This window comes from Aotus nancymaae, unplaced genomic scaffold, assembly GCF_030222135.1.
Source record: "Aotus nancymaae isolate 86718 unplaced genomic scaffold, 86718_ANA_hifiasm-v0.15.2.pri h1tg000010l, whole genome shotgun sequence".
Taxonomy (NCBI): domain Eukaryota; kingdom Metazoa; phylum Chordata; class Mammalia; order Primates; family Aotidae; genus Aotus; species Aotus nancymaae.
Genome location: NW_026988421.1, coordinates 43,148,298 through 43,169,916, shown reverse-complemented (window position 1 = coordinate 43,169,916; position 21,619 = coordinate 43,148,298). Strand labels below are relative to the sequence as shown.

The window sequence follows — 21,619 nt, the reverse complement described above, 5'->3', positions numbered from 1 at the left end:
AAAAATAACACCAGCAGACGAATACAATCATAGGGATGGGGCTACCCAGGTCTGGAGTATGTTCCTAGAAGTCTAGACAAGAAAGAGACATGGGCTTTCTCAGTATCTCCAGGGCCTTTCCTCCTCAGCCCATTAGCAGAATCAGTACAGAAATGTCCATCCCACTATATACCTGGCTTCATCCTGCTGCCAGGGAAATGCTAAAGCTATGGAATGAGGTGTGGGCTACTGAAAGACCATTCAGAACCCGTGCCCCAAATATTACTTGTACACCAATTTTCCACCTCTTCATACCAGTTATACTTTTATTTATTTAATACTGTTCTTTAAGTTGGCTCACACTCTCCTTTTTTAAACTAAGTCTTGTTCTAAGCAACAATGTCTATGAAAACAAGTATTTGAAGGCATTTTTCCTTTTGAGACAGAATCTCACTCTGTTGACCAGGCTGAGGTGCAGTGGTGCAATCATGGCTCACTGCAGCAATGACCTCTCAGGGCCCAAATGATCCTCCCATCTCAGCCTCCTGAGTAACTGGGACCACAAGCATGTGCCATCAAGCCTGGCTTTTTTTTTCTTTTCCATAGAGACAGGATCTCACTATGTTACCTAGGCTGCTCTTCAACTCCTGCACTCACTCAAGTGATCCTCCTGCCTCAGTCTCCCAAATTGCTTGGATTACAAATGTAAGCCACCACACCTAGCCTTGATGACTATTAAAAAAAAACACTAATGAACATTAAAACAAATATATAATTGAGAATTTTTAAAGTATTTGTCTGAGTCTCATGGTATATGAAAAAGTGACTGTGAACAGTGTTCTGAAAAAACAAAATAACCTAACATTCTGGAAATATGTTCTGAGGTGCAAACAAAAGCACTGGAAATAAACTCTGGGAGCGCTACCTACACAAAAGCATGGTTCTGCTGCCCATGACTACATCATCTTTTGTCTATAGCTAAAAAAGCAGTTGGAGTAAATAAATAGAGAGAGATAATGAGAACAAAATCCTCTTGTGAATTTTCTCTATCACTATGATTCAGTTTTCTTTAGATCAAATTGCTTTTGGCATTAGGGATGTCTTTTTGTTCTGACTCCAAGTATTTAAAAGATGACTTCAGTTTGAGATGATGAAAAGTTCTACAGATGGATATTGATGATGACACTACAACCACATGAAAAATAATTAAAATAAGTTTTTGTGCGTTTTGCCAGAATTAAAAAATTAATGATAGAAGCCAACTATACTCAGCAAATGAGCTAAGGAGAATCAAGAGAAGTTGCCCACAGTGGGCTTGGGCAGGTTTGAAGGGTGGCCTGACACAGCCTATGTAAACAGGTCAGCCTTTACCCCTCGACCTTTTCTATCTGTTACTGTTCAGGGGATTTAACTGTGATGTGGAAGGAAAAATAGGGAAGTTCAAAAAAGAATGAAATCATAACCAATTGGCTGGCTAATGTCAGTATTTTTTTGTTGCAAAGTTTGAAAAAGGAGAAAGTAGCATTCTGGGTCTCTTTCTAGCTGTGAAAGGCAGAATGAAAGGTGGGTTGTCTTTTTCTTTATTTTGAATACATTTTTCTGAGACTACTGAGGTTGAAACTATTAGATAAAACTAGATGGTTAGGTTATATCTGGATACACACATATATCTCTTTTATATTAGGTAATTTTTACATGGTAGTAACCTTAGGAATTAAGAATTGGTACCATATTTAATTGACAGCTGACCTGTGAGTTTCAGTTGGTATCAGCCAATCTGAGGGGGAAAAAAGAATCCACATATACAATAGGAAATTAAACAAATCAGTGCCCTTAGGAGCAATTCCACACAATTGTTAAGTATCTTCTTGGAAAATGTTCAAGGATACAGAAAAATGCATGTGATATTCTTTATCACTAATTTTAAACAAGCTTATGTTCAGTAAATGTATGCCATAACCATAATTTTGTGATATCTATATCATAGATATATATGCATAGAAAATAAGAATTTAGGTCTACATACAAAACTGATACAAATTATCTCTGGTGACTTAACAATTCTGCATATCTTCTCATAGCTAAAGATTTCTTACAATGAACGGCTACTGTTTTTATAATCAATAAAAAATTGTAAAGTGGAGGCCCTTCCAGAAAACACACACACAGACACAGAAACACACACACACACACACACACACGCACACCATTTACCCACTCCATTCTGACCAGAAAAACTACACACACAAACACTCATCCACTATTAAAAACAGCAAGTGAGAGGAGGCAAGCTGACAGACTAAATTTAGCAGACAGATCTAAGTTACAGTTCCTTTCAAAAACAGTCCCTGAAATAATCCTGGTCTTATGAAACTAAACTTCATAGGACTGTCACACTGGGCTTCATTAATGAGCTTCTAGTTTTATCAAATGGCCACAGAAATTAGATATTATTAAAAATAGCACCACACTACGCTAGCTGATGCAATATCTTGGCAAACAGCAACTTGTTTTCTGCATTTTCATGAAATTCCTCACACATGTAAATCAAAACAACAAAGGTCAAAGTTTTTAAAGTCTTTAGAAGGAGGTTATTAACTTCAGGAGTCATAAACTCCACAACAGATTCTTAATAAGAAGAAAAAAGTTTTTTTAAAGAAAGAAACATATACTGAAGTATTTTAATTGAAAGGACTTTATAAGATTATCAAATTCTCTTGGCGAAAATTTTGGGTTAGTGCATTGTGCCTATGTTACAGATGAGGACATGGAGGCTCAGAAAGTAAGTGATTTTAAATTAGATCTTTGTACTACATTTCTAATCATATCACATAGATGAATTATGCAGAAAGTATTAAATTGTTTACCACTTAATGATAATTTAATGATTTATCATTAAATTGATGAATAGAGCCAAAAGATCAATTTCATCTTTTCAAGTTTAAAAAGATTTCTATTGTAATTATATTGTATCAGTATTTAAAAATATTACAGGATTTTCTTTTAAACTTGTGTTATTCTTTTTGGCTTAAAGTCTCAAAACAATTCATATATCTTTTTAAAATATCAATCTTTTAATAAAACAAAAAGATGGTTTTCTTCTTTTATCTTTTGAATTAAACAGTATAAGCATCACTTGTATAATTGTGCCAATCATATTCAAACAGGAAAGTTTGGGGAAACTGGGCAGAAGAAAAAGAGATAAACATTACCTTTATAATCTGGAGATCCAGCACGTAGAAATTATTTTTTTAATTATAACATTTAATAACTAGTTTCATTTTCCTTGATTAAAAAAAATTTGCGTACTTTCTCATGCATTGTTTTAAATTATCTTAATTCTCTACAAATAGTGCTCTATTTATACGCACACATATATAATCTATATATCCTATATTATTAAAATATATGCATTGCTTTTTTTCAATAGGCATAAAGATGCAACTTTTTCAGTATAAAATAAAGACTATGTAATAGAAATGGGCTTTGGTTCAGAAGGGCTACGTTTAATAATATTTAACATGAGGTAGCTATAAAGCATAGCAGTTAATGTGGTGCTACAGACTGAATATAGACCTTTTGGGGGTGATTACATCATGAGAGTAGAGCTATCATGAATGGGATCAGTGCCCTTATAAAGGAGACCCTAGAATGCTTCCTCGCCCCTTCTGCCACATGAGAGTACAGTGAGAAGACAGCTGTCCAGGGAGAAGGAAAAAATCAGCTAGCATCTTGATGTTGGGCTTCCTAGCCTCCAGAACTCTGAGAAATAAATTTTAATTGTTTATACGCCACCCAGTCTATGGAGTTTTGTTATAGAAGACTGAATGAACTAAGACACATGGGCTTTGGAATTTCCAAGACTATTAAGATTTTTAATTCCTTCACTCACTAATGATTATCATTTGTATGATCTTGAGTAACTTATCTAACATTTGAGCCTTTTGTTTCCTCATCCTAAAATGAAAATAAATATCAACCTCAGAGAGATTTTCTAAACTTTATTTAGCTTGCTTTCTTTCCCTCTCTCCCTTCCTCCCTCCTCACTTAATTCCTTCTTTCCTTCCTTCCTTCCTTTTCTCTCTCTCTCTCTTCTTTCCTTCTTTCTCTTTCCTTCCTTCCTCCCTCCTTCCCCTCTTTCTCTCTCTCTCTCCTTTCTTTTCTCTATCAACAGGGTCTCACTCTGTCACCCAGGCTGGAATGCAGTGGTGCAATCACAGCTCACCAGAGTCTCCCACCTCAGCCTCTGAAGTGTCTGGGACTACAGTTTCGTGCCACCATGCCAGGCTATTTTTATTTTTTTTGTAGAGAAGAGTTCTCACTATGTTGCCCAGGCTGGTCTCGAACTTCCGGTTTCAAGCAATCCTCTTGCCTCAGCCTCCCAAAGTGCTGTTATTACTATTGTGAGCCACCATGCCCAATCTACTTTCTATTTTGAAATAATTTTAGGCTTAAAGAGAAGCTCCAATAATACAATAAACTGAGGCATACCCTTCACCCAGACTCCTTTATATTAACTCCTTAGATGAGGATAGTACAATTATCGAAACCAAGGAATTAACATGGTTAGAATTCTGTTAAATAAACGACATATCTTCTTTTAATTTTACAAATTTCCCCTCTAAGATCCTTTTTTCTGTTCCCACAATTATTTAGTTTTGTGTCCCCTTAGTCTTTTTGCTACTATGTGGCAGTTCCTCAATTTTTCTTCACCTTTCATGACCTTGACAGTTAAAGAGTGCTAGTTTTTTTACAAAAATACCTCCAGTTTGGGTTTCTCTGATGTTTTCTCTTGATTAAATTGAGGTTATGCATTTTTGGCAAGAATGACCCAGAAATGATGTTGTATCCCATTCTGATCATATCAAAGAGTACATGCTGTCCATCCTTGACATTACTGGTAACACTAACTTTGATCCCTTGTTTAAGTTGGTGACCTCAGAGAGTTGTTTTTGTAAGCATGGTTCTAGAATACAGTAGGTCTTCAATAAATGGCAGCTATTATTATGGTAAAGTTCAGACTAAGAACAAGTTTTGAATCAGGTAGACTTGGGTTCCAGTTCTCACTCTGCCAGTTCCTGCCATGTGATCAAGGGCAAGTTTTTTTTAATTTCCCTAGTCCTCTTTCCTTCAGCATACCATAAAAACAAAGCCACCTGAAAAGTTAAGAAGTTTTAATCAAGTTATTATAAATATTAAATGAAATAATATATGTAAAAGTACTCAGTGCCTACGTTTTATAAGTGTTCCACGAAATCAATCACTGTTCTTTTAAGTAAGTTGTTATATTTCTGCAAAATAATCACTATGAAATAAGATAAAGGAACCTGAGATTCTAATAAGAAAGGTGATTTGGGGGCATGCTGGGAGTAGAAGAGAAGATGTCAGATGAGCGGGGAAGGCATGGCAGAGCCTCGGCTGTGTGATGGCCAAAAGCACATCTCTCTTGTTTCATTTTATCTTTCCCTTGGATAAACAGGTTTTACAATTAGAGCTTGAGAACACAAAAGGCATTCATGCTTGATTTCCAGCACATTAACCAGATGATGCAAGAGCTGAACCCCTGCTATATGCTGTGAAGGGCTCTGTCTCACTTGTTCTCTCTTGTAAAACCACTATCCTCTGCTTGCTAGACCCTCTGGCAGGGATTTTTAGGCTATGACATAGGACATTAAAAATTTTTATTCTACAGCTGTCTTTGCTGTTATAATTGAGTTTAGATTATCAGATGGCAATTCTGGGATATCTAACACATGGTAGTTATAATATGTTACAAAATAATCCCACCTTTTAAAATAGAAATCTAACACTGAAGAAACTAGAAAATAAATGTGAAACTAGCCCTAGAGGGGTCTTGAGAGGCAGGTCAAATTGTAAACACTTCTCCATTAGACTGCATGAAGAATTATACAACTAATTATTGCATCATAGCCTTTCTAGATTTAACCTCAACTTTGGAAACACATGCCACTATTTATAAACATAAGAGTATAGTAACATTTACTGCACTGCAGGAAGGAATGTATTACTTCATATAGCTTAGAGAGTAATTTACAAAAGCATTACAGCATCTTTGTGGATTGAAGTAATTAGAAAATCAGTATGTGATAACCATAGCCTTTTCTACAGGATACTGTCATTACTAGCTAAGCTCTTCAGCATCCATACCTTAAAGACTAGAAAGTTAAACAGCTTCCTATGTTCTCTCAGTGCGAAAGTGGGAACCTGTATGCTGCTAAAATAAAATGCATGTGTAGTTCTCTGAAAAAACCAATGTAACAAATGGAGCTTGATGCTCTGGCTTCCAGGCTGGGAAGAGGACCACAGGCTCAGGTGACTTCTAAGTTACTATGAAGATTACTGAATTTTCAGAGGCCTAAATTGCCTAGCAGGTTAAACAAAGAACTGAACAGGGGCAAAGAGTTCCAAGTTCTCTTTTCAGTACATCCCTGCCCACCTGTGAGATGGAGGGGAGGAACCATCAATTCCCCACTGTCCTGCTCTGCCTAGCAAGGAGGGTGATAATAGCTAACACAAACTGAAACCCTACTATGACCTCAGCTTTTTAAAAGTATAAGCTCACTAAATTCAAAGCAATTCTGTAAAAAGGGATAAGAATACTATTGACAGGTGAGGAATCTAGGTACTCAGGGTTCCTGGTACCCAAGATCAAGTACCCTACACAGGGTCACATGCTGACTGGAGGAGTCCCAACAATAGGCTCCAAAGCCTGTGTGTTCCCCCACTGAGTGGTGCACCTCCAACTGGGTATACCATCACTCCCTTCAAATCTTGAGATGATGCTGACAGAAGATTCTGGAATGTGTTTTCAGTTCCTTAAAATGAGGTGCCAAACCTGGGGACAAATGCTGCCTAAAGGGGGAAATCCATGTAGTTTCACTTTCCTTAACCATTAATGCAAAGTTATGAAAGCATTCCTTGGGGTTCGTTCAGAGACTTCCCCTGCTTCCTATCCCGGGTCAAAAAGCCCTCCACAAACACACACACTCACTTCCCTCAAGACCTCCACCATAGATTTCTAGAAGAATCAAAGATCTGATTTATATGTGTTTGTGTGGATTTATTTACCTTACACTATCTCTTTCTTCAAAAAGGACTTTCCCTCATTATCAAAAAGGCAATATTCTCCCTGTAAAAAGAGTCAAGCAATACAGAAACATATCAAGTTAAATACATAGACAGATAAACAGACACTGCAAGTCAAGCATACTCCATCTGATCTTTCAGAGATAACTAGTGCTAACAGGTATATATCCTTCAGGACAAATCTAATTGTCAAATGAAAAAAGCAAGGCAGCAGATGCATATGTATTGTATATGTTAAAAGAAAATCCTTGGCCAAATTAAATTTAACAGAGTTTAATTGAGCAAAGAACAATTCATGAATCAAGCAGCCTCCCAAGCCATAGTAGGCTCAGAGAGACTCTAGAACAGCCACAAGGTGGAAGAAGATTTATAGAAAGAAAAAGGAAAGTGAAGTACAGAAAATGGAAGTAAGGTACAGAAACAGCTGGAGTGGTTACAGCTTGGTGTTTGCCTTATTTGAACATGGTTTGAACAGTTGGCCCCCTTTGATTGGTCAAAAATTGGTGATTGGCACAAGAGTGTGTTACAGTCTGTTTACACCTTCATTTAGGTATAGTTTACTATAAACAGAGAAACCTTTACACTGAACCTAAAACATGTAGAAAGGCAGCTTTAGACTAAACTTGATTTAACATATGCTACCATTTGTGTAAGAGAGGGAGGGAAGGAGATACATACATATTTGCTAATACAAACATACAATATCACTTGAAGGCTCTGAAAGCAACATCCACTACCTCCAGGGAGTAGACCTGGGTGCCAAGGGAGGGAGATACACTTGATACTGTATAAGTTTTCATACCATTTGAATTTTGAACCATGTGAATTTATTATATATTCAAAATATTAACAATTTAAGTTAAATATTTAAACAAGGAAAACGTACTTGTTAAAAGTCCAAAAGAGGCTGGGTATAGTGGCTCATGCCTGTAATCCCAGCACTTTGGGAAGCCGAAGCAGGAAGATCACTTGAGGCCAAAAGTTCAAGACCAGCCCGGTAAATATTGCAAAACTCTGTCTCTACTAAAGTGCCTGTAATCCCAGGTACTCGGGAGGTGGAGACTGCAACGAGCCAAGTTTGCGCCACTACACTGCAGCCTGGGTGACAGAGCTAGACTGTCTCAAAAAGAACAAAAAACAAAAACAGAAGTACAAAAGAGTGCCTAACATACAACAGGCGCTTGATACATAACGTAGATGGGAAAAATGGGCCTATATATTTTAACATAATTGGAATTACACTACTTAGATGGCACATGGTGTTTTAAATAACCTACTATATAAAACAACAATAAAACAAAACACTTGATTACTAAGATAAAAAGGCATCCACGATCAGTTCTTAGGAACGACAGCAACTAAAACTGAAAGAAGATTTTAGATGTCATCTAGCAACTGGCAAACAAGTCTAAAGCACTGATGTACAATATGAGGACTACAGGTAATAAAATCAAACTCTATATGGGATTCATACTAAATGAGTGAATTTTTAGCTTCTTTTGCCACAAAAACAAAAATTGGGTAACATATGAGATGATGGATATAGTTTCACTATAGTAACTGTTTTACTATCTATATGTATCCTATAACATCATGTCATATACCTTAAATATACACAAGAAAATTTACTTTTTTAAAAAATCAACTGTCATTCTGAATACTTTCTCCCAAGAATACTATGAGTAGAGGTCAAATACAGCCACCTGAATGTCTAAGTGCATCATCCCAAGGGGTTCTAATAAAAGGCACAATTTTTTATGTTTACAGTTTACCTTAAAACTACATGTAAATTTTGTGCTTTGTTCTAATAATATAGTCATGGCTATACTAATGTATAAACCAACTTTTGCCTAAATCTTTAAAAAAATATGTGTTGTATTTAGCATGTTATCTCATACCTCTTGGTTTACCACCTTGTATCTGGGGGAAATTCAAGCACCTGATGTGAAAGTCAGATTCTAGTTAAATACTCAAACTATATACAAACTGGGAACATCAAAGCAAAGTGCTTTACTTGAGGTCACAAAGCACACATTGGCAAGGCTGAGACCAGCCCATGAGAGCAACTTCCCAACGAAAGCAAAAATATTCCATTTTGCTATTTTCTCCCCTTCCTGACCATCCCCACATGCACACAGCCACTAAAATAAAGGCCTCTGATGTCTCATCAGGCTCTAGAAGCCCAGGCCCATTTATGGAAAGGCCCTTTGGTAGCCCCCGACCATAACTAGCTAATTCAGCCTAACTATACCCACAAAACAAAATCTCCAACAAGCCCCAAATCTCATTAGACTTTCTATGAAGCTTTGTTTTTACCAAAAAATAAATAAATAAATAAACAAGAAAACAAAAACAAAAAAACCTTTCCTAAGCACATTAGGAATCATTTTGACTGTATTACTTACAAATTAATGTACTAATTGCAGATCTGTATTTTATTTGTTAAAATCAGAACTTTGGTTTCACAATATTTGTATAACCAATGACTTTGACTACTTTACGTGTTTAAAAATAGCACTGCCTATTGTTGAACATGTTTCGTAATACCCATTACTCCTGATTTTAGATGTCTTTCCTTTACTTTTTCCAAATCAACTTCATATTTGAAATTATATTAACCTATTTTATATAATAATTTATTGAATAATAAATGATGGTTAAAATATATGCATTGAAATTATATTCAATTCTTAAACTATTTAGTACTATAAATACATGTAATGTCACTAAATCAAATGCATAAATCGTGTTTTATGAAATACATCTGCAGCAGGCAAGACATTTGAGCAGGAAATCAATTTAACTGATGTTTCTCTTTGGGAGAAACAAAGTACACAAATGTTTAGATTGCTGCTATAATAATTTATTTTCTTGTATGCTTTACTGAATAAACCATAAACCTTGAAGCATCATTCTATACCCTAGAGGAATTTAAGTCAATAGAATGTTCACGTCAGCCAGGTGTGGTAGCACACACCTGGAGTCTGTAGTCCTAGCTCTGTGGAAGGCTGGGGCAGGAAGATGGCTTGAACCTAGGAGTTGGAGGCTGCAGTGAGCTGTGATCGTGCCACTGCACTCCAGCCTGGGTAACAGAAAAAGACCCTGTCTCTTAAAAGACAATTTTTTTAATATTTAAATTTTAGAATGTTCATGTCTAGATACTTTAAATACCTTTTTTGGAATTACTCCCTTTGAAAGAAATTGGGCAATTAAGTGCTTGAATCAAAATTTCTATGAGGATATAGAAATCTGAGAACAATTTCTTTACTGCATCAAATGTCTCGAGTCTCCAGGAAAAATTCCAGACACTTTAGACTCAAATAAATTCCACTGTGTCACAAAAGTCACCAGCATACCCAAATAAAAATCCCTGGCAATGGTCACAGCCTCGGTCTCGGGTAGCAGTGGAGAGGTAGAAACCAAACTTATGGGGGAGAGATGGTAATATCAGGAATCAAACAGCTCCAAGAGGGGCTATGCATGCTGCCCTGGCCTTGTCCTGGAATAGGATGCCAAGAAGCATGTGGTTCGCCTGAGCATCTCCAAGACCTGGTTAAAGGTATTGAGAATTTTCCAAACATAAGACAAAACTTTGAAGAAACAAGTATAAAGAACGAGGCACATTTCAATTTCAAAACCATTCCAAAGCAACTCAAAACACATTTAAAAGAGAAAGAACTTCTAGTCTAGGAGACCACAGAGCTAAACTCAAGTCATTAACTAATCCTCTCTTATCTTCCACTTTTCTCTAACTTAACTGGTAGGAATTTAATACTTTTCCCTACTCGCAATGCTGTCGTGGGACTTGAACGTGATAACTTATATGAAAACCTTTAAAAACTTAATTTTTTTTGAAACGAAGACACACATGCAGCCAATAAGCATATGCAAAAATGCTCAGCATCACTAATCATTAGAGAAATGCAAATCAAAGCTACAATGATACCATCTCATACTAGTCAGAATGGCTGATATTAAAAAGTCAAAAGTAAGAGATGCTGACAAGGTTGTGGAGAAAAGAGAACACTTACACACTGCTGGTGGGAATGTAAATTAGGTCAGCTATTGTGGAAAGCAGTTTGGTGATTTCTCAAAGAACTTAAAACAGAATTACCATTAGATTCAGTAATCCCATTATTTGGTATATACCCCCCAAAATATAAATTGTTCTACCATAAAGACACATGCATGTGTAGTTCATTGCAGCACTATTCACAATGGCAAAGATGCGAAGTCAACCTAAATGTCCATCAATGATAGATTGGATAAGGAATATGTGGTATATATATGCCATGGAACATTATGCAATCATTAAAAAAAAAAGAATGAGATCATGTCCTTTGCAGCAACATAAATGCAGCTAGAGGCCATTAGCCTAAGTGAAGTAATACAGGAGCAGAAAACCAAATACTTCATGCTCTCATTTGTAAGTGGAAGCTAAACACTGAGTATACATGGACGGAAAGCAGGGAACAACCGACACCAGGGCCTACTTGAGAGTGGAAGATGGGAGGAAGGTGAGGCTTGAAAAACTGCCTATCGAATACTATACTTATTACCTGGTTGATGAAATGGTCTGTATGCCAAATCTCCGTGACGTGCAATTTACCTGTATAACAAACCTGCACACGTACTCCTGAACCTAAAATAAAAGTTTAAAATAACTGAAACCTTGCACAAATAAAGTATTACTGTACTCAAAAGATGACAAGCTTATAAATGATTAACTGGTAATATCAACACTTTTCTGTGTAGGTAATTAGAAACACAAAATAGAATCCAGCCGTGCCCATTTAGAGAGTCTTAATCAAAGCCATGGTTTCTTCATGAGTTTAATAAATAATAAACATCATCATGACTTAGATTTGAGTCAATTTCTTCTAAACATCTCATCCAAGAGCGCAGTCTTTCACCTAATTCTACAAGGTAGGGAGGTAGCAGTCATACCTCTGGGTTCTACTGGTGACTGGGTTCTATTGAGCCGTGAACTGCATACCAGCAGAGCTATCTTCCTCAGGATCCATGAAGACCAGCTCAAGAAGCGCCACACAAAGGACAACACTACCAGAAAGTGTACCTTTAACATCGCCAGGGCACAGTCCAAGTGTTATTTCAGAAACAAGAGAAAGAAAAGTCAACAGACAAAAGGTAAATAATTGAAAAACAAACATGAGAACAAAGTATGGGAGTGAAATGGTATGAAGTCTGGGACTTGTCTTAAAATACTGCTGAGATTTGTCTTAAAATACTGCCCCTATTTCCCCAGAACTGAGTAGGGGAAAGGGAGGAGAGAACAAGAATCCAGAAAGTTGACTGTTAATGCTGGGTGGCAGGTATATAGAGTTCATTTTACTATTCACTCTACATTCTGTGTTTTTTAAAACTGCCATAATAAATTGTCTTTAAGCTGACATTTAATCTGGTATGAACTCAATTTGGTTAAAAAATAATACAAACATGAAGCACCTAGAAAATTTTTTTTAAATGAACCAAAAAATTTATGTTGGGTTGTGGGACAAAATCAAAGAATAAGTAAACTGACTTCACACAACTGCTGAGCTGAAGAGCCACTATTCACAGCAAGCAGCTCTTCCCACCAAGTCTCACCAACATTTACTGAGGGTACCACCTTATTAATAACCTACCCATGCATACAGCATTCCTTGAACAAAATAGAACCTAATCCTGAAAGGACACCCAAATATCACCCACTTAACACTCTCTATGGGAGGGCTTTTATCCGCTAGCCCTTTCCTCAAAGAAAGAAAGAAAACTATGTCCAATTTCTCAGACTAAAGAAACTGGGTCAATAGGAGGAAAGAAAAGAAAGGCAAAAAGATTCCATTTTGACATACAAGAATAACTCACATTAAACTGATGATAAAAACCAAAGACGCCCAAATCACTTCCTTTTACTTAATAGTAAGCTTTACTCTGTATCTTCTCACCTCTCCTTATTTCCTTACTAGCTCCAGAGGCACACAAGACAGGAAAGAAATACATAAGGAACTTCACAATGGCAGATAAGGGGGCATGTCAGGCAATCAATGACAACCATTCCTAGTAACTCCATTTCATAAAGGCACTGATCTGTCACCCACTGATCGCCAGGGCTGATTACAGGCACTGATTGTGGACCATTTTTGAAACCTGTCCCACAAAAAGACAAAAGATTGTCTTGGCAAAATTTCTACATTATTAATAGTATGAACAACCAAGATTCAGGTGACAGCAGCTTTGGCTGAGCAGCACAGCTTAAAAGATTTTGCAGATGAGCTGACAATGGTCCAAACCCCAACCAAGGGGATTCTTTGATCATACATGTCCTAGGGACACCGTGCTCACTTTATCTTCTGAGGACAAGATACTCATTACCCAAATGTTCAGACTCCTGACCTTTGCCACATGAGTTATATATCCTATCTCTATACAGATACCACAAAAGGAGTGGAAAAAACTGTGATATAAGCCAATTCCCTAGGCTGAAGAAAGAAATTACTTAACACCCCATTCTGACATCTTTCTGCTTTGAGTTTTAAGAGAAGCTTTCTTTTTAAAAAAAAAACTAATCTGTTCTATCTTACAGAAGCTTTCTTTTTTAAAAAAAAACTAATCTGTTCTATCTTACAGATAATGCAACTCTTGTGATGTTTCCTGTTTTCCTTTGGCCACCAGGAATCCCAGAGCCAAATGTTACAGGCCAAATCTAGAAACTGAATTGAACCTAAAGATTCAGTGCTGATACCTGAAGAGTTTTAGTATTTGTCTCATGTATCCTAAAATAAAGACTCCATCACAAGCCATGTGAATTCCTACTTCAGGAAAGATAAGAGTCAGAAGTGGTAATAGAGGGAATGGCATAAATGATTTTCCTTTGACACTACTGATGCATTCTGAACCATATTTTATGACACCTGGCAAGGCAGAATTTGTCAAGCCTTGTTCAAGAGTCCCAGTTGGAGCACCCAGTTGGAAACTCCATTTGCCATTCAATTACCCATAACTCTCAATAGTATTAGTTTTTTCAATGTGTGGTTTTGAAATAGGTCTGCACAAATTCTGGTGCCAGGCACCAAGAAATGGAAATCAAAATAAATCTAAGGTTATATGAAATAAATATGTAATAGCAAAAACAAGTTTTTAATAACTGCGTTTGCCTTTTGTTTTAATTCATCTAACTTAATTTCATGGGCAGAAAAACAAATCAAGTTTGACATCGACTTTCAAGCTGTTAGATCCTAATACTCTAAGACGTTTTTTTCCCAGCTTTTTGCTTTTCATTCAACACCAAATTGTTTAGCAACTAATAACTGGTCTGAATTCTTTCTGCCTATCTAAAAAGTAAAAATATGGAAGTTAATGACTATGATTGAGCTTTTTAAAGTAATGAACCAGATTAACAAATCACTATACCATCATGAACTAATCATCATGTACAGAATAACATTAGAATCTTCACACACTCCTTTTTGCTTTTACATAACAGGGAGAGCTTGGCAGAAGATCTCTGGCAACACTTGAGCAAGCTCACATCTTAAGAGCTTGTCCCTTTAACAAGAGCAACATCAAGTCGCTGGGGTGATAAATCCATTTCCTGCCTTCTCTGATCATACTGGTGTGTGTGTGTGTGTGTGTGTGTGATCAGACCCCTCCCCAAGGAAGAAAACATCTTCATGGTCTGCTGTTTTGATTAGTATAGTGAATGTTTACAATCCAGGTACAACTCATAGTAAAAATCAAATCACACAAGTTGTTGGGATTTCGTAATAAATAACTTCTTCAAGTCATTAGGGAGCAGTTGTAGCATCTGACTATAGTTAAACTTCTCTTGAACAATTCTACTTGATTCTCACACTGGATTAGTTACCCCTCATTCAGACATACTGATGCATGTGGATGATTAAGCAACTGCTCATTGTCATTAGTATTGGCCAACCTAAGCTTGGCAGCTCTGCTCCCATTAGTCAATGTGCAATGCTTACCAAGGCCCATTGTATTTGTTTCCAAACCTGCTTGTTTCCATTATTACATAATTTAATTAAATATTGAGTAATCAATGAAACTGGAGTCTGGAAAGAAAGTGAACTGTTATTTCTACAAAACTAAATTGAATGCTTTAGAAAGACTTGACGAAGGTAAACAGCTTTACCAAAAGATTGCTGCAAAATTAGATGTGGTGAGACAACTTTAATACTCTTAAGAGGAAAATATGACTTAAAATGTGGAAGGATTCAGTATTGGGCTGCTCTGAAGTTTCGATGCTCTGGTATCACTTTAAAAAAATAAAGACTGGACATAGATGAAGCATTATGGCTTATGCAGGAAAGACAACAAATGGCACAAATCAAAGGACCCATATTCAAAAGAAAATTCCTTGACACTATATAAAACATTGACAGATCCTAAACATTGCTATTTCTAAAGTTAATAAAATGTTTATGGTGAGCATGTATACTTCTGAAAAAATTATGTCCACCCTTTACTGATTCATCATTTAACTGTGGATCCCAATTCTCCTGAAAAAGGAACTAAACCAAGCTCTGGACCTTCCTGGAGCACTTCCTCCCTTTCTGTGATGAAAAACGTTAACAAAAATGGAAGGGGGAAAGTTAGCCTTTGGTGAAGTCTTGCCCTCCTTTTAGTTGCCATCTCCTCAGGAGTCTGTGCTTCCTTGAGCCCTCAGGGTGGGGCTCCCAGTCCCACCCCTGTAGAGGTCCAAGCTTAAATAGTACCTCTTCTCTCTTTCCTTCCCACATATAGCCCCCATTATCTTAAGTCCAGGTATTCTCAGCTAGGAGTTGAGCAAAGCAAGGCAAAAGTCAACTCACATAGTAAGGCACATTTCTCTTCCCTAGGATGTCTGAATTTCAGAAGGTCTATGTTCTCACAACTGTAAATGCCTCCAGTTCAAGGGTATACAAAAGAGAAGTGAAAAAATTCAGAACTGTGGAAGGGGAGATATTTTGGAACTGAAGAGAGGAAGGAACATGTTAGTCTTAAGAGGAATTAGTTACAAAGTAGAAAGAATTAGACTTAAACTCCCTCTTTTTTTAATTTTTTTGAGGAAGTATTGACCTTTCCAAGCCAGTTTCCCTTTCTATAAAAATATGGATACCACCACCTGCCTCATAAGATTAAATGAGATAACGAGCTGTAGAGCACCTAGTATAGTCTAGGCACACAGCAGGTGCTCACCAATCATGGCTGCTTTTAGGTAGTCTATCTTCTCACCTCCATTCCCACTCCACCCATAAGAGGCATTATTTTTCACATCTTCCCTCCCCCAATTTCTATACCCAAAGATTCTTGTAAAAATAGCTGGGTCCCCTCCTCTCAATGTGTCCCAACAGCGGCAGCCTCAAGTGTTCTGTCAGAAAGAAAGCTGTGTGGTGCAGAGGCGCAATTACTTGACGATAAGCACTCCACCCTTCAGCACACTCTTAGGAACTCAGGAAGTATGGGGCACTCAAAATGTGAATATCCGTTGGCTGATCTGATTTGTACTACTGAATTTACTCAAAATTAATGTGCAGTAAGATCAAAAGCAAAAAAAAGATGCTTCTTCTCTTTACATGAATACTCCCAACCCATTCTCTTCAGTGAATCATCATCTAAGATCTCTGTAATGTAGTTGCTAGATTTAGAGATCCAACCTGTACATTCTTTGTAAACAGCAGATAATCACCCCCAAGGAGATGGTTAGCGGTACTCTTAGAGGACTCATTCAGTGTTGGGCACTCTGCAAGACCAGGTAGGATGGATAGATACATGGTCTCTGTGGGTGTCTGTTTAAGTTGTCACTCACCAATTCAAGGATTTAGAACCTCAAATCATACACAGGCACAATAAAGCAAGATGAAGATGTTAAAGAGGACAGAAGAGACCACGTATGGTTAACCTGGTCTTAGAAAGGAGACAGGCATGACACCAAACCAGAGGATAAGGGGCACAGGGCAGATGAAGCTAGTTTACTTCAGCAACATCCTGACTACACACACAACTGAGCACAGCTCACTCCCTCACCATGAGAGAAAATGTCTATGTTTAAAAGTTCTGAAGAACAAAGTATCTGGGTTTATTTAGATGTCCACATCTCTTTGCTTCTGTGCACATGAGCTATCTTTTCTGGATGAGCATCAGTTGCTATATATTGCTTTGGTTTTTCCTTTAGAAGACAAACACAAGTTGAGGAAGCCACCTTTCCCACCTGCCAGTAATAATAAAATGCAACAGCTGTTACCTAAGCAACCATTTAGGTTTCAAAGGTATTGAAGATAAATCTGTTATTTCCTCTATAGAAAAGCATTTTCCTCTTTAGGTGTTAATTACTGATTCATAAAGAAGTCACCAAAATCAAGTAAGTTATGGGACCTATAAGGGCTGATGGTGACAGAATCTGCCTGGAATAGGTAGAGTGGTACCTGGGAACTCTGCCTCTAACCATTTCACCTCTTTTCAGCATGTGACTTGGGAATGCCTTCTACTTATAGATACATTTTCAAAGGCTACACACAGAAACTTTTCCATCCCTGACTTTGTACTTTGGTGTGCTAAGATTTTAGAATATAGTTAACATCATTCTGTAAATTTTTTCCCTCAGTAATACAGAGAGGCAGACAAGCTTGGTGGTTATTTTTCTACTCTCCCTGAGCTTAAAAATGGCAATAGAATCATATTTTTTAATTTTTTAAAAATTATTTTAACAGTACAGAGTTATTTAATCCAAAAAAATTGCAGAACTTTTGTAAGCAATTTGAAGTTAACAATATCAAAAATAGGGTTGGGATGTCATAAGTGAGAACTTTTTAATGTGACTTCTTATGGGGAGAGGTTCTAGTAAGTTTTTGCTATATTTTGGTAGCAAGTATTCTGTGAAATCAATAGATATTCAGTTCTCAATCAAACCAAGCCAAGAATCACAATTACTCTCAAGCTACCACATGAAGAAATTAACCAAACAAGCTTAACAGTTCCCTTGTAATATGGCAAGTATTACCAAAGAAGCCTCATAAACAGAGAAGCAGTTTGTCTCTTTGGAATGGAAGAAATATATATGCTATTATTATTATTCAAGACAGTACCAAAGTCTAATATAATGGACAGTTAGCGCTAGTTGTTGTATATAGGCCAAATTATTCAAAAGAATAACAAAACAAATACTACTTATGGATATGAAGTTCTTATTATTATTATTATTATTTTTTGAGACGGAGTCTCACTCCATTGCCCAGGCTAGAGTGCAGTGGCGCAATCTCGGCACACTGCAACCTCCACCTCCTGGGTTCAAGCAACTCTCCTGCCTCAGTCTCCTGAGTAGCTGGGAATACAGGTGTGAGCCACCATGCCCAGCTAATTTTTTTGTATTTTTAGTAGAGATGGGGTTTTATCATGTTGGCCAGGATGGTGTCAGTCTCTTGACCTCGTATCCGTTTGTCTCGGTAATCCCAAAGTGCTAGGATTACTGGCATGAGCCACCATGCCCAGCCTCAAATTCTTAAAAGTAATCCCAAAGTGCTGGGATTACTAGCATGAGCCACCATGCCCAGCCTCAAATTCTTAAAAGTGAGATGTTACATGAAATGTCCAGGACAGAAAAATCTTTAGAGACAGAAAGTAGATTAGTAGTTGCCTGGGGATGAGTGTGAAAGTAGAGATTAAAAGTAAAAAGATAAGAGTGGAATCTTATCTTTTAAGGAATGACGGAAATGTTCTAAAACTGGTTTATGGTGCTGGTTGTAGAACTCAGTATATTTACTAAAAATCACCGAGTTATATAGAAAATATACTTCCGTAAAGTTTTTCAAATGACAAGGTGATCATTTGGACTTAGCATTTTAATTGGGACTAGGAGGTAACTACAGAAGGATGTGCTTAAACTCCAAGTTTTGAGAATGTTCATCTCTGTATTTTCCAATAATCTGAAGATTATAGTACTTTCATACAATAAAGTATATGCAACTATTGAAAATAATATAGAATATGCAACTATTGAAAATAACATAGAAAAAATGTGACAACAACCTAAATCTCCATCAATGAAAGTGGTGCACTGAAATTATAATACAGCCATCCTACAGAAGTGGTACAGTCCATATTAAGTAGTCAATTTCAAAATGTGTTAAATTATGTACAATGACACACACAGAAATATTTCCAGGACATACTGAGTGAAAAACAGTGCCTAGCAGAACAATTCACACAGAAGGACATATGAGAATGTATATAAATTATCTATATATGTACAATGTGAATAACTGCATGTATATTTGGGAAGATATATACCAGATTGTTCATTATGCTTAGCTCTTAGAAACAGAAAAGAGCTAAGCATATTTCTTGGAAGTAGAAAGTTCTCTTGGGGGAGAGAACTTTCCATCAAAATTCAAGGAAGGAATCTGGAAGTATGTGCATAAGGTGCTAGAAATGGTTATCACTGGTTAGGTTTTACATGGTTGTTTATGTTATTTTTATATATATTCAGTATAACTGTCTATACTTTCTTATGGAGAGGAAGGTTAGTATATAGTTGTCAAAAGATTCTGGAGCCAGATGGCCTAGGTTTAAAACTTAGCTCTTCTGTTTACTTGCTGTGAGACCCTGAATAAATTACTCACCCACTCTGTGCTACAGTTTTTTGCCTTTGCAAATTGAGAATAACAATAGCTTGGGAAGATCAACAAAATATAAACACAAGACCTTTAGAAAAGAGCCTGGCATATATACATATACATATACTTTTCTTTTTTAAGAGACAGGGTTCTCACTCTGTCACCCAGGCTGCAGTGCACTGGTATGATCCCTGCTCACTTCAGCCTTGAACTCTTGGACTCAATCAATCCTCCCGCCTCAGCCTCCTGAGGAGTTGAGACTACAACTATACACCACCTTGCCCGGCCAACTAAAAAAATTTTTTTTTTTACAGACAGGGTCTTGCTATGTTGTCCAGGTTGCTCAATTCTTGTTAGCAAGAAGAAAATATGAAAGCAGCTTTATTTTTGTGAGGAAAAAGATAAGAAGTACAAAACCACAAGTGCTGACTGTTCCTTTACTACCTGCTCAATATCAGTATGTGACCAGAATATATCAGGCAATAATGAAAGTCTGGGCAGTTGTCAGACCCTGTCTTATGGCCAATACTGATGTAACCAATCTCCCAATAGACCACACCAAGGCCAGAGGGTTCCTGGGCAGGAAGCTCCCAAGTGCCTCTGCTCACTCAGGCAACTGCAATGCCTCAAGATTGCAATAATTAGCGTGTGTGGCCAGACCAACGGCAGAGACACAAATGGTCTGATATAAACACTTATGCCCAGTAATTGACCTCAATGGGACTTGTGGCCTCATCTTGAGACATACAACATAAACCAGGGTCAATTATCTGACACTTGAGCAGGCCATGGGAAAATCATTAATTGTCACATTCTAATAACAGGGCAAATCTTTGCCTTGCTGAAAAACAGCAAATTCTAAACTAGCCTCAATTTCCGTACCTTATACCGTAAGCATTTTCTTAACCTTTGGTAGTTCTGAAAATATTTTCCAGTGGCCACCCTCTGAATCTGAACAATAAAAGAAACTCTTTCTTTAAAAATAACACATTTGTTGAGTGATTACTATATGCCAAATTTATCTATTCTTTAAAAACTCTTAGATGGAGGTATTTTAATCACCACTTGTGCAAAAAGAATACTTAATTTGAACAAGTGGAGATTAAAATACCTCCATCAAAGGCTTGGAGACAGCATGTTCCTTACTGAGGCCCCCCCATTGAGTGGCAACCCTGGGAACCAAACACAGAAGCATCCAATTCCAAAGCCTCTGCTTTTCCACCCACAAAAGAAATCCCTCTAATTTGATTCTCAAGTGGTTCGCACTCTATTCCAACTACAAAGTACTCCTCCAAAAGGTCTATATGCCATCAAAACTTTATATCAATCAATAAACCAGAAATACCCCCACCAAAGCTCCTGAAATTTTCTTAAAGGCTACATGTTTCACATTTGTCACAATTGACATTAGACTTCTGTTTTTCATTTGCCCTCTTCAAGGCCAACTGATTTTCAACAAAGCATCAAGATCTCACCCACAGATCTGTCCTCCCTGAGGCTAAAAATGACAAGAAATTCCTGCTTTCAAACACTCATTTTTCAAAGTAGATTCCACTGTCATATTCATTTATGCTCCTGCACAAAATGTCAAAGACAAATTCACAAATGAATTTCTGTCAGCCTTAGTCACCTTGATTTTTAAGATGAAGCTAAAGATGCAAAAGATGGACCAAAGGAGTACAAAACTGTTGTACCCAATAAATTATTTGTGAGCTGTTAACATTGTAAACATCTTTGTTAAAAAAAAAAAAAAAAAAAAAAAAAAAAAAAAAAAAAACTCCATATATCTTTCATTTCAATATTCTGCTTAGAAAAGAAAATTATCAAACTATGATAAATTTGTCTGGTCAAAACTTGAATTAATGGCATCATCCATCAATTACTGCATCAGTCTGCATTGAAATGGATGCTTAATAAGCATCATG

General features: G+C 36.9%; 1 protein-coding gene across 7 annotated transcripts in view; it reads right to left on the bottom strand.

Moving 5' to 3' along the window:
* SGMS1 (sphingomyelin synthase 1) overlaps positions 1 to 21,619 on the bottom strand; it is a 324,408-nt gene that overhangs the window by 68,284 nt on the left and 234,505 nt on the right. The window contains exon 1 of one of the 7 annotated variants that reach the window (XM_012467582.3): positions 12,034 to 12,156. The exons of the other annotated variants lie outside the window; for them this stretch is intronic. The gene's annotated coding sequence lies outside the window, so the exon portion shown is untranslated. Of the gene's footprint in view, positions 1 to 12,033; positions 12,157 to 21,619 lie in introns of those variants that run through there. 7 annotated transcript variants of the gene reach the window in all.